The sequence below is a fragment of the Ricinus communis genome, chromosome 3 (assembly GCF_019578655.1).
Source record: "Ricinus communis isolate WT05 ecotype wild-type chromosome 3, ASM1957865v1, whole genome shotgun sequence".
Classification (NCBI taxonomy): domain Eukaryota; kingdom Viridiplantae; phylum Streptophyta; class Magnoliopsida; order Malpighiales; family Euphorbiaceae; genus Ricinus; species Ricinus communis.
In genome coordinates, this window is record NC_063258.1 from 21,036,714 (window position 1) to 21,056,921 (window position 20,208).

A 20,208-nucleotide genomic window follows, 5' to 3' on the forward strand; every position below is an offset into this window, starting at 1 on the left:
AATAATCCCATAATTTTGGTATATTTGTGAGTCACGAGAAAGGCCCCCTTAAATGGGTTAATTTTATAATATGAGAAAACAACCCCGTAAAAGGGGTATATTTGTCAATATAACAAATAATTCAGTAAAAGTGGTATATTTATCAATATAAGAAAATAACCCCGTAAAATGTGTATATTTAAGAATATGAGAAAACAACCCCGTAAAAGTAGTGTAATTTTGAAGTATGAGAAAATAGCCTCGTAGAAGGAGTAAAATTTATAATATGAGAAAACAACCCCGTAGAGGGGTATATTTATAAATATTAGAAAATAACTCTGTCGTACGGGGTATTTATTGATCAGAGAAAATAATCCCATTGTCACGACCCATTTTGGGGGCCCGTGACCGGCACTAGGGAATGGGTAGGCTTAAGGCCACCGAAACCCGTAGTAAGCCTTACCAACTCGCAAATCCATATATACAATTAACCAAATATAAAGTAGTCATAATTATCTTGCATAATACATCATCATACTACCAACAGGAGTCAGAATAGTTATATAAATTTTAAAATTTCCTACTGCGGATACTCTAGAGTAAAAATGACAAGTATATAAGTACAAGATAATTACAAAAGTCCGAAGAAGAAGAAGTCGGACTGTCGAATGTGCGATGGCGAAGGTCTTTAACTATCACCTGAAAAAATTACAAGCTGAGATAAAATCAAATAATCTAGAGACTATTGCAGTCTTCACAGGAAATATTAATTATTTGAGTCCATATATCAAACCCTAAACATAAACAGAAATCATGATGTCATCATACCATAATGAAATAAATAAATAAATAAATAAATAAAAATATCTTTGTTTCTTTTCTTTTCGGGACGAGTGGCTCGGTAGAACCCTAAACCCCAAATTCTAGTAGCCTTTCGGCTCTCTTAATCCAACAGTGCAGGCGCCCGGAGAGCAAGCTCGATCAGGGTCCTTACCTCCAGCCTGAACACTTGAATTCCAAATAAGCCGGCGCCCAGAGAGCATTGCTCGATCAGGGACCTTAACTCCGGCAATCAACTGAACTCAGCCCAGAGAGCAATGCTCGATCAGGGCAGACAAATCCATAATAACCTTATATCCATGATCATTCGGTGCGCGATCTGATGTAACCCATCGGTGGCATGTTCTACAAGCCACATTTCCCAATTCGCAATCATCATATATAATAAATATCATTATCTGATGAACTCAACCAACACATATCGAAATAAAGATTAAAAATTTAAGGTAAAACAACGTGAAATTTGTGAGGGGAAAAATAATAACGTTTATCTTATTATAACATACTAATAATAATATTTATATTATTTCAAATATTAATAATCAAGTGAAATCATTTATTTTGCGATACTAATAATCATATTATGCATAAACTTTCAAAATAGCATATTAAATCAGACTTAGCAATAGTGCAATGATTAAATGACTTTAACTCACTGATCTAACGCGTTCCGCAGTCCGCTCCTACGCCTCGGGTGGAGCTGGCGGGAAGGCTGAATTATCTAATAACAAAAGACATACAATTAATAGACATTCGAAAATTTTTCCTAACTTAGACCCTAAGGTCGACTGCCTAGAATCAAATTGGACTCGAGGATTCTGCCGAAAATTTGACAGAACCTCCCCTAAATTACGGATATTTACCCCCCGTAAAACGGGTCCAAGACCTGCCAAAAACATATCAGACATGCTGGAATTTAATAACAGGAGCCGAGCCACAAGAACTGCACTAATATTTTCCCGACTCCAAAACACCACAACCCAAACAATTTAATTTGTTTTATTTTTAAACTACCCATCACAAGCAATTAATAGCCACACTAACTTTCTAATATTAAAACAAAATTTTCAGAGTCTAAAATAAAATTATACCGAGTTAAAAATTGAAATATTTCACGCGTCCGGAAAACAAGGGTCCAGGAGCCGTCCACTCAGCGGTGTCAGATTCAAATCCGGAGCGCCTCTAGCGAAGCTCAGTTAAGTCAGGAGTACAAGAGTTTGGTAGGAAAGTGGTAAGGCCGGATCGGGGTCGAAAGTCGGCCGCTCACGCGACACTTCCCAAGGCCGCCGGCAAGGATTTTCCGACGGAGGAGGGTTGCTCCGGGGTTTTGGGGATGGGAGTCCGATTCGGCGTCGGTTTATGCGGAAAGGACGCCGGCGAGGCCAACCGACAATGGCGACCTCCCCCTAGCCTTTGGTCGGCGTCGGCAATGGCGGAAGGAGGCGGGGAGGGGCACTGCGACAATGGCGGGGGCAGGAGCAGATAGCTGGTGGGCTGGGAGGAGAAGGAAGGAAGGAGAAGGAGAGGGGAAGGGGAGGGAGGAAGGAAAAGAGAGAGGGAGGAGAAAAGAGTGTTTTTATATATATATATATATATATATATATATATATATATATATATAATTATTATTATTACAACTAAGGGTGTTACATTCTACCCCCTTAGAAGAAAAATTCGACCTCGAATTTTAAACCATGGCCCAACTTAGGATTGAAATAAATGAGGGTAGAGGCTTCTCATTTCACCTTTCGGTTTCCCAGGTACACTCTTCGGACAAATGATTTCGCCACAAAACCTTGACCATCGGAATAATTTTTGGTAGCGGTGGCGAACTTGAGTATCCACGATCCTGACCGGGCTCGCTCTCGTAAGTCAAATCTTCACCTACTTCCACATGTTGCGGTTGTAACACATGCGAAGGGTCCGAAATATACTTTCTTAACATCGATATGTGGAATACCGGGATGCGTCGCGAGAAATTTGGTGGCAAGTCTAGTTTGTATGCCACATCTCCAATTCTGCCAATAATCTCAAAGGGTCCCACATAACGAGGTGCCAATTTGCCCTTCTTGCCGAACCGCAACACACCACGCATAGGAGACACCTTCAAGAATACATATTCCCAACACCGAATTCCATGTGCTTCCGGCTTTGGATCCGTATAACTTTTCCCGCCTACTAAAAGTCAGCTTCGCGAATAACCGAATCTTTTCAAGTGATCCAACCAACCGTCCCGCTACTTCCGTTCACCAACTTCTTCCCAACATGATGGGGATCTACACTTTCGACCATACAAGGCCTCGAAAGGTGCCATTTTGATACTTGCATGATAGCTGTTATTATACGTGAATTCGACCAACGGTAGATACCAATCCCATTGACCACCAAAGTCTATCACGCACATCCGAAGCATATCCTCTAAAGTCTGAAGTACTATCCTCAGGTGCCACGCGTGCTCCTCTTCGCTTTTGGAATAAACCAAGATATCATCAATGAATACGATGACAAAACGATCCAGAAATTCCTTGAACACTCGATTCATCAAATCCATAAAAGCCGCAGGGGCATTAGTGAGTCCAAACGACATCACCAGAAACTCATAATGCCCATAATGCGTCCTGAACGCCGTCTTTGGCACATCTTCACTATGGATCCTTAACTGGTGATACCCCGATCGTAGATCAATCTTGGAGAAATACACCGCTCCCTGAAGCTGATCAAATAGGTCATCGATGCGAGGAAGCGGATCACGATTCTGAATCGTCGCCTTATTGATGCGAGACGCAAGGTACCATCCTTCTTCTTTACGAATGAGCGCACCCCAAGGAGACGTACTAGGTCTAATGAAACCCTTATCTAGGAGGTCTTGCAACTGCTCCTTTAGTTCTCTTAACTCGGCCGGTGCCATTCGATAGGGCGACAAAGAAATAGGTGTTGTACCCGATCACGTCGATCTGTAATTCTATCTCTCTATTGGGCGGCAATCCAGGGTAGTTCTTCCGAAACACATCGAAACTTCGCGAACCACCGAACGTCTTCGACATAACCTTTCCCTTGCAGAGGTATCCCTAACCAAAGCCAAATATCCCCGGCATCCGCGTGAAGCATCCGCTAATCACACGAGATTCGTGGGAGAAGGTATCTGCTCACCTTTAAAATAGAACTCGAGTCTCCGGGAATTGAAAAGTCACTTGCTTCTCTCTCGCGATTCAACATGGCGGAATGCATAGCTAACCAATCCATTCCTAAAATCACATCAAAATCCATTACATCTAAAAGAATTAGGTCAAGAACAAATCTAGTCCCTCAACAGACACAGGACACGACGGATACCGACATCGATCTCTGGGCCTTACTTAGCGGGAAGCCTAACAGTCGGACATCCAATCTTAAGGCAAAACTAGGCGATCTGAAAGAATGGGTAGCCCCGTGGTCTAACAAAACTCTAGCCTCGGAATGACAAACAAGAATAGTACACGACACCACGGCATTTGAGGCTCACGCATCTTGAGGAGTAAGGGTAAACACTCTAGCTTGCCCCCGGCCTAACTGTTGAGACCACGAGCTCGACCTTGAACCACCTTGACTGGCCTCCGAAGATCTACCTCCAAAACTACGGCCTCGCCAACAAACTGAGATCCATCTTGAAAATGTCCCGGGGTTGCGGGAAAAGGCCGGTCGGTCGCACTAGCGACGAGCCTTGCGGAAAAAGTCGGTCGACTAAAATAGCGAGGACACTCTCGAGCCATATGTCCCATCTCACCACACCTAAAACAGGCTCCACTGGATGTTAGGCACTGTCCCTGATGTGACCTACCACACATCCGACAAGTCTTGTGAACTAGTGCCACAGCTCGAACTCGCCCTACCACCAAGTCCTGACCATGTCGAAATACTCGATTACTCCTCCGATTATGCCTGCCCTTTCTTTGGACACGGTGACTTCTCTGTCTGGTCTGCTGGTCGGTACCGCCAGAGTAACTTCCACTACCATAGTACGGCACGACAGTCATGATCGACCCTCAACCTCGGTTTTCTTCTTCCTACCATCGTCAGTCCCTTGACTAAACCCTCGTAGCGTCATCTCCATCTGCCTCGCCATGTCAGTAACTTCTAGGAAGCTGCTCCTCCTAGATTGAACCAAAGAAACAAACTCTGGGCCGAGCCTGAAATGTATTTGCTGTTCTTCTGCTCCTCAGTCCCCACAGCATAAGGTGCATACCTACTCAGCTGAACAAATTGCCTGGTGTATTCAGCCACAGACGATTCTCCCTTAATTAACCTTTCAAACCTCTCCTTGTACTCCTGCCTTACACTGAAAGGGATGAAGTACTCTTGAATCGCTCGAATTGCCTCCACGACAACCCATCCAGAAAGGGGCGGATATAATCTCTGAACCATTGGGATTCTATTCCCTTCAAGGAAAACCCGGCCATCTCGATGGTCCTCCTGTCAGAACAGTGCAAATCAGACGCCCTCTTTTCAACCTCATCCAAAAAGTCCAAAGGGTCTCCAGCTGTCCCATCAAACTCCACAGGTCTTAACTTGGTATACTCAGACATAGGGACATCATCCGGATTCCTGATACCGGACCCACTAGCACGACTTCCTGCACCCTGAGCAGCCTGCTGCTGCTGGAAGACTAGCAACTGCTCTAAGGCCCTCTGCATCCCAGTCATATAGGACACAAAAGCCTCCACTGGAATTTCACCAGCACCATGTACCTCCTGAGCCTCGCCCTGATCTGGTTGGGCTGCTGCTCGAGGCCTACCTCGCCTTCTGGTACCATGGGCTGGGTTCGGAGGAGTCGTATGAGTAGAAAACTCATCTTCGCCTTCCTGGGCCGATGCTCCAGCTGCAGTCGCTCGGGTTCTCGGCATTGGCAAGAGCTGAAAATGAATAACAAGCTATTAACCCAACAGACTCTCTAACGATAGCGCAGATACTAGAATCAACGAAACATGCAAGGACATACTCAATTTTTCCAAGTTTCCGCAGTAGTTTAGAAAGCTAACCTAGGTCGAACGAAAAACTAAACCTAAGCTCTGATACCAACTTTGTCACGACCCACTTTGGGGGCCCGTGACCGGCACTAGGGAATGGGTAGGCTTAAGGCCACCGAAACCCGTAGTAAGCCTTACCAACCCGCAAATCCATATATACAATTAACCAAATATAAAGTAGTCATAATTGTCTTGCATAATACATCATCATACTACCAACAGGAGTTAGAATAGTTATATAAATTTTAAAATTTCCTACTGCGGATACTCTAGAGTAAAAATGACAAGTATATAAGTACAAGATAATTACAAAAGTCCAAGAAGAAGAAGTGGCCGAATGTCGATGGCGAAGGTCTTTAACTATCACCGAAAAATTACAAGCTGAGATAAAATCAAATAATCTAGAGACTATTGCAGTCTTCACAGGAAATATTAATTATTTGAATCCATATATCAAACCCTGAACATAAACAGAAATCATGATGTCATCATACCATAATGAAATAAATAAATAAATAAATAAAAATATCTTTGTTTCTTTTCTTTTCGGGACGAGTGGCTCGGTAGAACCCTAAACCCCAAATTCTAGTAGCCTTTCGGCTCTCTTAATCCAACAGGTCTGGCGCCCAGAGAGCAAGCTCGATCAGGGTCCTTACCTCCAAACACTTGAATTCCAAATAAGCCGGCCAGAGAGCATTGCTCGATCGGGGACCTTAACTCCGTAATCAATCGAACTCGACCAGAGAGCAATGCTCGATCAGGCGACAAATCCATAATAACCTTATATCCATGATCATTACGAAGTGCGCGTCCCGATGTAACCCATCGGTGGCATGTTCTACAAGCCACATTTCCCAATTCGCAATCATCACATATAATAAATATCATTATCTGATGAACTCAACCAACACATATCGAAATAAAGATTAAAAATTTAAGGTAAAACAACGTGAAATTTGTGAGGGGAAAAATAATAACGTTTATCTTATTATAACATACTAATAATAATATTTATATTATTTCAAATATTAATAATCAAGTGAAATCATTTATTTTGCGATACTAATAATCATATTATGCATAAACTTTCAAAATAGCATATTAAATCGGACTTAGCAATAGTGCAATGATTAAATGACTTTAACTCATCGATCTAGCGTTCGCGATCAGCTCCTATGCCTCGGGTGGAGCTCGGCGGGAAGGCTGAATTATCTAATAACAAAAGACATACAATTAATAGACATTCAAAATTTTTCCTAACTTAGACCCTAAGGTCATTTTAGAATCAAATTGGACTCGAGGATTACTGAAAATTTGACAGAACCTCCCTAAATTACGGATATTTACCCCCCGTGAAATGGGTCCAGGACTGCCAAAACATATCGGACATGCTTTGGAATTTAATAACGAGCCGGGCCACAAGAATCGCACTAATATTTTCCGACTCCAAAACACCACAACCCAAACAATTTAATTTGTTTTATTTTTAAACTACCCATCACAAGCAATTAATAGCCACACTAACTTTCTAATATTAAAACAAAATTTTCGAGTCTAAAATAAAATTATACCGAGTTAAAAATTGAAATATTTCACGCGTCCGGAAAACACTGGGGTCCGGAATTCAAATCCGGAGCGCCTCCAAGCTCAAGTTGCGGGGAGTCCGGAGTACAAGAGTTTTGGTAGGAAAGTGGCCGGTGAAGCGGATCGGGGCCAAAAGTCGCTGCTCACGCGACACTTCCCAAGGATTTTCCGACGGAGGAGGGTTGCTTCCGGGTTTTGGGGATGGGAGTCCGATTTCGGTTTGCGGAAAGGACGCCAGGAGGCCGAACCGACAATGGCGGCCTCCCCTAGCCTTTGGTCGGCGTCGGCCGGGAAGGAGCGGGGAGGACGTGCACATGGCAGGAGAGCGGGGACCAGGGGGCTGGGAGGAGAAGGAAGGAAAAGGAGAAGGAGAGGGAAGGGGAGGGAGGAAGGAAAAGAGAGAGGGAGGAGAAAAAGAGTGTTTTTTTGTTTTTTTTATATATATATATATTTTTAAATATATATATATATATATGTATATATATATAGAATTATTATTATTACAACTAAGGGTGTTACACCTCCATAGCCTTTTCCTAACAATCTATCAGCCCCAATACATGTTTTGTATGTGCGCAAATGTCGGGTTTCTGTGTTGCATACCCATATTAGTGGATTTCAATGATGTTGTTGTCCCATATTTTGCCTTTGTGCCTCCTTTGAGGCAATCAGTGGTTGTAAGACTCTCTGACACTTCCATTCACGTTCATATCCCAGGAGGGAACCCTCGAGACCTGATGTTGTCCTTAAATGGGTTAATTTTATAATATGAGAAAACAACCCCATAAAAAGGGTATATTTATCAATATAAGAAAATAACCCTATAAAATGTGTATATTTATAAATTTGAGAAAACAACCCCATGATAGTGCTAATAATTTAATATAAGAAAACAACTCCATAAATGTAGTGTAATTGCGAGTATGAGAAAACAGCCTCGTAGAAGTGGTAAATTTTTTAATAAGAGAAAACAACCCCGTAAGAGGGTTATGTTTATAAATATTAGAAAACAACCCCGTAATACGTGGATATTAATCAATCGGAGAAAATAACACTGTAATTTTGGTATATTTGTGAGTATGAGAAAACAACCCCTTAAATGGGTTAATTTTATAATATGAGAAAACAACCCCGTTAAAGGGTTATATTTGTCAACATAAGAAAATAACCCCGTAAAACGTGTATATTTACGAATTTGAAAAAACATCCCCAGAATAGTGCTAATAATTTAATATGAGAAAACGATCCGTAAAAGTGGTATATTTCTCAATATAAGAAAATAACCCCGTAAAGCGTGTATATTTATGAATCTGAAAAAATAACTCCATAAAAGTAGTGTAATTGCGAGTCTAAGAAAACAGCCTCGTAGAAGGGGTAAATTTTTTAATATGGAAAAAAACCCATATGAGGGGTATATTTGTCAACATAAGAAAATAACCCCATAAAACGTGTATATTTATAAATTTGAGAAAACAACACCGTAAAACATGTATATTTATGAATCTGAGAAAACAACCATAAAAGTAGTGTAATTGAGAGTCTAAGAAAATAACCTTGTAGAACGGGTAAATTTTTTAATAAGAGAAAACAGCCTCGTAGAAAGGATAAATTTTTTAATATGTGAAAACAACCCCGTAATACGGGGATATTTATGAATTTGAGAAAATAACCTCGTAATTGTGGTATATTTGTGAGTGTGAGAAAATAATCCTTTAAATCGGTTAATTTTATAATATGAGAGAACAACCCCATAAAAGGGTATATTTGCCAATATAAAAAAATAACCCCTTAAAACGTATATATTTATGAATTTGAGAAAACAACCCCATAATATAGCTAATAATTTAATATAAGAAAATGGCCCCGTAAAAGTGGTGCATTCATCAATATAAGAAAATAACCCCGTAAAATGTGTATATTTATAAATCCGAGAAAACAATCCAGTAAAAGTAGTGTAATTGCGAGTCTGAGAAAACAGCCTCGTAGAAAGGGTAAACTTTTTAATATGAGAAAACAAGCCCTTAATACATGGATATTTATCAATCTGAGAAAATAACCCCGTAATTTTGGTGTATTTGTGAGTATAAGAAAATAACCCCTTAAATGGGTTAATTTTATAATATGAGAAAATAATCCCGTAAAAGGGGTATATTTGTCAACATAAGAAAATAACCCCATAAAGCGTGTATATTTATAAATTTAAGAAAACAACAACGTAAAACATGTATATTTATGAATCTGACAAAACAACCCCTAAAAGTAGTGTAATTGAGAGTCTAAGAAACCAACCTTGTAGAATAGGTAAATTTTTTAATAAGAGAAAACAGCCTCGTAGAAGGAGTAAATTTTTTAATATGTGAAAACAACCCCGTAATATGGGGATATTTATAAATTTGAGAAAATAACCCCGTAATTGTTGTATATTTGTGAGTATGAGAAAACAACCATTTATATGGATTAATTTTATAATATGAGAAAATAACCCCGTAAAAGGGTATATTTATCGATATAAGAAAATAACCCCTTAAAATGTATATATTTATGAATTTGAGAAACAACCCCACAATAGTGCTAATAATTTAATATGAGAAAACGACCCCGTAAACGTGGTATATTCATCAATATAAAAAATAGCACCGTAAAATGTGTATATTTATGAATCCGATAAAACAATCCCGTAAAAGTAGTGTAATTACGAGTTTGAGAAAACAGCCTCGTAGTAGGGGTGAATTTTTAATATAAGAAAACAACCCTATAATATAGGGATATTTATCAGTCTGAGAAAATAACCCCGTAATTTTGGTGTATTTGTGAGTATAAGAAAATAACCCCTTAATTGCGTTAATTTTATAATATGAGAAAACAATCTCGTAAAAGGAGTATATGTATCGATATAAGAAAATAATCCCGTAAGTCGAGTATATTTATGAATATGAGAAAACAACCCCGTAAAAGTAGTGTAATTGCGAGTCTAAGAAAACAGCCTCGTAGAAGGGGCAAATTTTTTAATATGGGAAAAAAACCCCGTATGAGGGGTATATTTATAAATATTAGAAATCAACCCTATAATACGGGGATATTAATTGTCACGACCCGACCTGTGAGCTCGTGACCGACACTAGGGAATGGGTAGGCTTAAGGCCACCAAATGCCATTGTAAGTCTGACTATTCATTATCTTAATCAAATTGAAATCCGAACTCAATCCAAAGTACTTTTTTCACAATTTAACCTTAAATCAATGGGTACTATAAATTAAATTCAGTTTGCTAGCATAATTTGGCGAGACTTGAATTTATATAAAATTACAAACTGATAAGTCTAAAATTTTCTACTGCGGAGAATCTAGAATATTTCAAGTCAAATATACCAAATTCAATTACATCAATCCGATGATGAATGAGTCAGGCTGCTAGATAAGAACTGCGGGAAGACTAACAATCACCTGAAAAATAGTGAAATTGAGACTGTTAGTCTCGAGAGTGAGTTAAAATCATATATCCCAAAATGAATATAAATACCTCAGTAAAATATTTTTTAATTAAAATAAAGTACGAGTCAGGCTATGCTTCTGTAAAATAAAATATATTTTATTTCATACTACGGGACGGAGTACCTCAGTAGAGCCCTAGTCCTAACATCTCGACTCTCTGATTCCAACAGAACCGGCGCCCAGAAAGCGAAGCTCGACCAGGGTCCTTAAATCTAGTCCGGTCACTTAAGTTCTCACTAACAGTCTTAGCCTTTCGGCTCTCTTACTCCAATAAAACTGGCGCCTAAAGAGCAAAGCTTGACCAGGGTCCTTAAGTCTAGTACGGTCACTTAGGTTTCCAATAAAGCTGGCGCCCAGAGAGCGTTGCTCGACCAGGGACTTTTACTCCGGCAAACTCATTCTACTCAGCCTAGAGAGTTAAACTCGACCAGCACAAGTCTTAAACTTACCTTTTTAAATTTTTTACCAACCTTTACTCTTTTATTTTTTGTTCCTGATTCATACTAGTGCGCACGCAGTCCTGATGCAACCCATCAGGTGGCATGTTCTATTGCCGTCTCATCCCGAGTTAATATGAAAACACAAAACCATAATGCAGTAAATGAAACATATATGAATAGTGATTAAAAATAATTAAATTATTAAATTATTTAATCAGAACTATTACGTAAAACTCTTAGCATGACAGGTGAACAGATATATGACTTTAACTTACAGTTCTAACGACCTCTTAGCTCTAGTTCGACGCCTCAGGTAGAGCGAGCCGAACTGATGGATTTATCTAATCACGGGAAAAATTTAATTAGAAAAAGTAAAATATTTGACAATTAAACCTAGGCTTAGACTCCTAGGACTGACTATATAAAAATTTTCGACTAGGGTAAATTCTACCGAAAATCCGGCAGAACTTCCCCTAAATACAGACGTCTACCCCCCGTCTTATGGGTCCAGGACCTGCCAGAAAACACTTCAAATATTCCAACAATTTATTTAATGGGAGTTCGGCCACCACACTACATTATTTTCCCGACTCCGCCACACAATACAAAATACGATTATTTGCAAATAGTCCGACAAACTATTTATTTCAACTAATAAACCTCACATAACTTTTCTAATATTCAATACAATAATTAAACACATAATTTTTATCAATGAATTCTAAAATCAACGGGCCAGAGAATTACCGAGACGCTTGATCGCTCGGTCAAGCGCCTATAGACTTGAAACAACGCGTTGATGATGATCCTTGCTTCCAATCTTTCGATTCGACCCCCATAATTTTGATATATTTGTGAGTATGGGAAAATAACGCTTTAAATGGGATAATTTTATAAAATGAGAAAACAACCCCGTAAAAGGGGTTATTTATCAATATAAGAAAATAATCCCGTAAAACGTGTATAACAATGAATTAGAGAAAACAAGCCAGAATACTGCTAATAATTTAGTATGAAAAAATGATCCCGTAAAAGTGACATATTTCTCAATATAAGAAAATAACCTCGTAAAACGTCTATATTTATGAATCTAACAAAACAACTCCGTAAAAGTGGTGTAATTGCGAATCTGAGAAAATAGCAACGTAGAAGCGCTAAATTTTTAATATGAGAAAACAACCCCATAATACGGGGATATTTATCAACTCCTTAAATGGGCTAGTTATATAATATAAGAAAACAACCCCGTAAAAGGGGCAAATTTGTCAATATAAGAAAATAACTCCGTAAAAGTTGTATATTTACTAATATGATAAAACAAACCCGTAAAAATAGTGTTATTGTTAGTTTGAGAAAATAGCTTCGTAGAAGGGGTAAATTTTTTAATGTGAGAAAAATCCCGTAATACGTGGATATTTATTAATCGGAAAAAAATAACCACGTAATTTTGGTATATTTGTGAGTATGAAAAAACAACCTCTTAATAGTGCTAATAATCTAATATCAGAAAACGACCTCTAAAAGTGGTATATTTCTCAATAATAAGAAAATAACCCCGTAAAAGTAGTGTAATTACGAGTATGAGAAAATAGCCTCGTAAAAGGGGTAAATTTTTAATATGAGAAAACAACCCCTTAATACGGGGATATTTATTAATCAGAGAAGATAAGCGCGTAATTTTAGCGTATTTGTGAGTATGAGAAAACTACCCCTTAAATGGGTTAATTTTATAATATGAGAAAATAATCCCGTAAAAGGGGTAGATTTGTTGATATAAGAAAACAACCCCGTAGAACGTGGATATTTATGAATTTCAGAAAACAACGTCATAAAAGTAGTGTTATTGCGAGTCTGAGAAAATGGCCTCGTAAAATGGGTAAATTTTTTAATATAAGAAAACAACTCTGTCAGAGGGGTATATTTATAAATATTAGAAAATAACCCTGTAACACGGGGATAATTATCAATCGGACAAAATAATCTCTTAATTTTCGTATATTAGTGAGTATGAGAAAACAACCCATTAAATGTGTTAATTTTATGATATGAGAAAATAACCCTGTAAAAGGGGTATATTTGTCGATATAAGAAAATAACCCTGTAAAACGTGTATATTTATGAATTTGAGAAACAACCCCATAATAGTGCTAATAATTTAATATGAGAAAACGACCTCGTAAAAATGGTATATTTATCAATATAAGAAAATAACTCCGTAAAACATGTATATTTATGAATATGAGAAAATAACTCTGTAAAAGTAGTGTAATTGCGAGTCTGAGGAAACAGCCTCGTAGAGGGGGTAAATTTTTTAATATGAGAAAATAACCGCGTAATGCATGTATATTTATTAATTGGAGAAAATAACCCGTAATTTTGGTATATTCGTGAGTATGAGAAAACAACCCCTTAAATGGGTTAATTTTATAATATGAGAAAACAACCTTGTAAAAGGGGTATATTTGTCAATTTAAGATAATAACCCCGTAAAACATGTATATTTATTAATATAAGAAAATAACCCCATAAAACGTGTATATTTATGAATTTAAGAAAATAACTCCAGAATAGTGCTAATAATTTAATATGAGAAAACGACCCCGTAAATGTAGTATATTCATCAATATAAGAAAAAAACTCCCTAAAAAATGTTTATTTATGAATCTGAGAAAATAACCCCGTAAAAATAGTGTAATTGCAAGTATGAGGAAATAGCCTCAAAGAAGGGGTGAATTTTTTAATATGCGAAAATAACCCCGTAATTCGGGGATATTTGTCAATCGGAGAAAATAACCCCGTAATTTGGTATATTTGTGAGTATGAAAAAACAACCCTTTAAATGGGTTAATTTTATAATATGAGAAAAAAATCCCGTAAGAGGGGTATATTTGTCAGTATAAGAAAATAAGCCCGTAAAGTAGTATAATTATATATATAACAAAATAACCCCATGAAACGTGTATATTTATGAGTATGAGAAAATAATCCGATAAAAGTTGTGTAATTGCGAGTCTTAGAAAATAGCCTCGTAGAAGGGGTAAATTTTTTAATATGAGAAAACAACCCTGTAATGCAGAGATATTTATCAATCAAAGAAAATAACCCCATTTTGGTATATTTGTGAGTATGAGAAAACAACCCCTTAAATCGATTAATTTTATAATATGAGAAAGCAACCCTGTGAAAGAGGTATATTTGTCTATATAAGAAAAGAACCCCGTACAATGTGTATATTTATAAATTTGAGAAAATGACCCTGTAAAAAAGTGGTATATTTCTCAGTATAAGAAAATGACCGTGTAAAGGTGGTATATTTCTCAATAAAAGAAAATAACCACGTAAAACGTGTATATTTATGAGGATGAGAAAACAACACATAAATGTAGTATAATTGCGAGTATGAAAAAATAGCCTCATAGAAAGAGTAAATTTTTTAATATGAGAAACAACCCCGTAAGAGGGTATATTTATAAATATTAAAAAACAACCCCGTAATACGAGGATCTTTATCAATCGGAGAAAATAACCCCATAATTTTGGTATATTTATGAGTATGAGAAAACAACCTCTTAAATGGGTTAATTTTATAATATGAGAAAACAAGCCCGTAAAAGGGGTATATTTATCAATATAAAAAAAATCCCGTAAAACGTATTATATATGAATTTGAGAAAACAACCCTATAATAGTGCTAATAATTTAATATGACAAAACGATCCCGTAAAACTGGTATATTTATTAATATAAGAAAATAACCTCGTAAAATGTGTATATTTATGAATCTGAGAAAAGAACCTCGTCAAGGTAGTGTAATTGTAAGTCTGAAGAAATAACTCCGTCATACGGGGATATTTATCGATCAGAGAAAATAATCCCATAATTTTGGTATATTTGTGAGTACGAGAAAACAGACCCTTAAATGGGTTAATTTCATAATATGAGAAAACAACCCCGTAAAAGGGGTATATTTGTCAATATAACAAATAATCCAGTAAAAGTGGTATATTTATCAATATAAGAAAATAACCCCGTAAAATGTATATATTTATGAATATGAGAAAACAACCCCGTAAAAGTAGTGTAATTTTGAAGTATGAGAAAACAGCCTCGTAGAAGGGGTAAAATTTATGATATGAGAAAACAACCCCGTAAAGGGGTATATTTATAAATATTAGAAAATAACTCCGTCGTACGGGGTATTTATTGATCTGAGAAAATAATCCCATTATGAGTACGAGAAAACAACCCCTTAAATGGGTTAATCTTATAATATGAGAAAACAATCCAGTAAAAGGGGTATATTTGTCAATATAAGAAAATAACTCCATAAAAGTGGAATATTTATCAATATAAGGAAATAATTCCGTAACACATGTATTTATGAATATGAGAAAAAAAGACTCATAATAATGTTAATAATTTAATATGAGAAAATAACTCCGTAAAAGTGGTATATTTATTAATATAAGAAAATAACCCGTAAAACGTGTATATTTATGAATATAAGAAAACAAACCCGTCAAAATAGTGTAATTGCTAGTTTAAGAAAACAGCCTCGTAGAAGGGGTAAATCTTTTAACATGAAAAAACAACCTCGTAAGAGGAGTATATTTATAAATATTAGAAAACAATCCTGTAATATGGTGAAATTTATGAACTTGAGAATATAATCCCGTAATTTTGGTAGATTTATGAGTATGATAAAACAACCACTTAAATGGGTTATATTTATAATATGAGAAAATAACCCCGTAAAAGGAGTATATTTGTCAAAATAAGAAAATAACCCCGTAAAACGTTTATATTTATGAATATGAGAAAACAACCCCATAGTAGTGCTAATAATTTAATATGAGAAAATGACCTCGTAAAAGTGGTATATTTATGAATAAGAAAATAAAACCCTAAAATGTGTATATTTATAAATCTGAGAAAACAACCGCGTAAAAGTAGTGTAATTGCGAGTGCAAGAAAATAATCTCGTAGTAGGGGTAAATCTTTTAATATGAGATAACAACCCCGTAAGAGGGGTATATTTATAAATATTAGTAAACAACCCCATAATACGGGGATATTTATCAAACGGAGAAAATAATCCCGTAATTTTGGTATATTTGTGAGTACGAGAAAACAGCCCCTTCAATGGATTAATTTTATAATATGAGAAAACAACCCCGTAAAAGGGGTATACTTGTCAATATAAGAAAATAACCCCGTAAAAAAGTTGTATATTTATCTATATAAGAAAATAATTCCGTAAAAGGTGTATATTTATGAATATGAGAAAACAACCCCACAAAAGTAGTGTAATTGCAAGTCTGAGAAAACAGCCTCGAAGAAGGGGTAAAATTTATAATATGAGAAAACAACCCCGTAGAGGGGTATATTTAGAAATATTAGAAAATAACCCCATAATACGGGGATATTTGTCGATCAGAGAAAATAATCCCGTAATTTTGGTATATTTGTGAGTATGAGAAAACAACCCCTTAAATGTCAACATAAGAGAATAACCCCTAAAACATAGATATTTATGAATTTGAGAAAACAACACTATAATAGTCTTAATAATTTAATATGAGAAAATGACCCCGTAAAACGTGTATATTTATGAATTTGAAAAAACAACCCACAAAAGTAGTGTAACTGCTAGTATTTGAAAACAGACTCGTAGAATTGGTAAATATTTTAATATGAGAAAACAACCCCGTAATACGGGGATTTTTATCAATCGGAAAAAATAACCCCCAAATTTTAGTATATTCATGAGTATGTGAAAATAACCTCTTAAATGGGTTAGTTTTATAATATGAGAAAACAACCTCGTAAAAGGGGTATATTTGTAAACATAAGAAAACAACCCCATAAAATGTATAATTATGAATTTAAGAAAACAACCCCATAATACTGCTAATAATTTAATATGAGAAAATGACCTCGTAGAAGTGGTATATTTATCAATGTAAGAAAATAATTTCGTAAAACATGTATATTTATTACTCTTATGAAATAACACCATAAAAGTAGTGTAATTGCGAGTATGGCAAAATAGCCACGCAGAAGGGGTAAATTTTTTAATATGAGAAAGTAGCCTCGTAGAAGGGGAAAATTTTTTGACATGAGAAAATGAACCCGTAATACGGGAATATTTATCAATCGGAGAAAATAACCCCATAATTTTGGCGTATTTATGAGTATGAGAAAACAACCACGTAATAGGGATATATTTGTTAATATAAGAAAATAACCCCGAAAAAGTAGTATACTTATCAATATAAAAAATAACCTCGTAAAACGTGTATATTTATGAATATGAGAAAACAATCTTGTAAAAGTAGTATAATTGCGATTATGGGAAAACAACCTCGTACAAGGGGTAAATTTTTTAATATGAGAAAACAATTCCGTAATACCGGGATATTTATCAATTGAAGATAGTAACCCCGTAATTTTAGTATATTTGTGAGTGTAAGAAAACAACCCATTAAATGGGTTAATTTTATAATATGTGAAAATAACCCAGTAAAAGGGATATATTTGTCCATATAAGAAATTAACCCCGTATAATGTATATATTTATAAATTTTAGAAAACAACCCCAGAATAGTGCTAATAAATTAATATGGGAGAACGACCCATAAAAGTGGTATATTTCTCAATATAAGAAAATATCTCCGTAAAATGTGTACATTTATGAATATGAGAAAACAATCCATAAAAGTAGTATAATTGGAGTCTGAGAAAACTACCCCGTAATACGAGAATATTTATCAATCGGAGAAAATAACCCTGTAATGTTGGTGTATTTGTTAGTATGAGAAAATATCCCCTTAAATGGGTTAATTTTATAATATGAGAAAACAACACCGTAAAAGGGGTATATTTATCAATATAAGAAAACAACCCCCTAAAGCGTGTATATTTATGAATTTGAGAAAACAACACCATAATAGAGCAAATAATTTAGTATGATAGAATGACCCTGTAAAAGTGGTATATTTTTCAATATAAGAAAATAACCACCGTAAAACATGTATATTTATGAATTTGAGGAAATAACCCCGTAAAATAGTGTAATTGCGAGTTTGAGAAAAAACAACCTCGTACAAGGGATAAATTTTTTAATATGAGAAGAACCCCGTACTACCAGAATATTTATCAATTGAAGATAGTAACCCCGTAATTTTGGTATATTTGTGAGTGTGAGAAAACAACCCCTTAAATGGGTTATTTTATAATATGAGAAAACAAACTCGTAAAAAGGGTATATTTGTCCATATAAGAAATTACCTGTAAAATGTGTACATTTATAAATTTGAGAAAACAACCCCAGAATAGTGCTAATAATTTAATATAAGATAACGACCCCGTAAAAGTAGTATATTTCTTAATATAAGAAAATAACCCCGTAAAATGTGTATATTTATGAATCTGAGAAAACAACACCGTAAAAGTAGTGTAATTGCGAGTCTGAGAAAACAGCCTCGTAGAAGGGATAAATTTTTTAATATGAGAAAACAATCCCGTAATACGGGGATATTTATCAATCAGAGAAAATAACTCCGTAATTTTGGTATTTTTGTGAGTATGAGAAAACGACCCCCGTGCTGCGGCACTCCGCCACCACCATATTTGATTCCTCCATAACCTTTTCCTAACAATCTATTAGTCCCAATACATGTGTTGTATGTGGGCAAATGTCAGGTTCCTGTATTGCATAACCATATTAGTGGAATTCAATAATGTTGTTGTCCTATATTTTGCCTTTGTGCCTCCTTTAGGGCAATCACATTGCCATTCGCATTCAAATCCCAGGAGGGAACCCTTGAGACCCTGATGTTGTCCTTAAATGGGTTAATTTTATAAATTTGTCAGTATAAGAAAATAACCCCGTAAAAGTGATATATTTACTAATATGATAAAACAAACCCGTAAAATTAGTATAATTGTTAGTCTGAGAAAACAGCTTCACAGAAGGAGTAAATTTTTTAATGTGAGAAAACAACCCCGTAATACAGGGATATTTATTAATCGGAGAAAATAACCCCGTAATTTTGGTATATTTGTGAGTATGAAAAAATAATCCCTTAATAGTGCTAATAATCTAATATGAGAAAACGACCCCTAAAAGTGGTATATTTATCAATAATAAGAAAATAACCCCATAAAACGTGTATATTTATGAATCTCAGAAAATAACCCCGTAAAAGTAGTGTAATTACGAGTCTGAGAAAATAACCTCGTAAAAGAGGTAAATTTTTAATATGAGAAAACAACCCCCTAATACGGGGATATTTATTAATCGGAGAAAACAACCGTGTAATTTTAGTGTATTTGTGAGTATGAGAAAACAACCCCTTGAATGGGTTAATTTTATAATATGAGAAAACAATCTAGTCAAAGGGGTAGATTTGTTGATATAAGAAAATAACCCCATAAAATGTAGATATTTATGAATTTGAGAAAACAACATCGTAAAAGTAGTGTAATTGCGAGTCTGAGAAAATAGCCTCGTAAAAGGGAAATTTTTTAATATAAGAAAACAACTCCGTTAGAGGGGTATATTTATAAATATTAGAAAATAACCCTGTAATACGGGAATAATTATCAATAAGACAAAATAACCTCGTAATTTTCGTATATTAGTGAGTATGAGAAAACAACCCCTTAAATATGTTTATTTTATAATATCAGAGAACAACCCCGTAAAAGGGGTATATTTGTTGATATAAGAAAATAACCCTGTAAAACGTGTATATTTATGAATTTGAGAAACAACCCCATAATAGTGCTAATAATTTAACATGAGAAAACGACCTCGTAAAAATGGTATATTTATAAATATTAGAAAATAACCCTATAATATGGGG

At 35.6% G+C, this 20,208-nt stretch overlaps 1 long non-coding RNA gene across 2 annotated transcripts; it reads right to left on the reverse strand.

Annotated features, from left to right (window-relative positions):
* Positions 1-461: 461 nt before the first annotated feature.
* Positions 462-7,445, reverse strand: LOC125369478. 2 transcript variants are annotated; one of them, XR_007215179.1, is made up of 3 exons: positions 7,394-7,445; positions 1,476-1,540; positions 462-678 (listed from the first exon to the last, which is right to left on the reverse strand). It is a non-coding gene; the product is annotated as an uncharacterized LOC125369478 (long non-coding RNA). The 2 variants fall into 2 exon arrangements; XR_007215178.1 differs by lacking the exon at positions 7,394-7,445 and adding an exon at positions 1,911-1,947.
* Between the last annotated feature and the right edge of the window lie 12,763 nt (positions 7,446-20,208).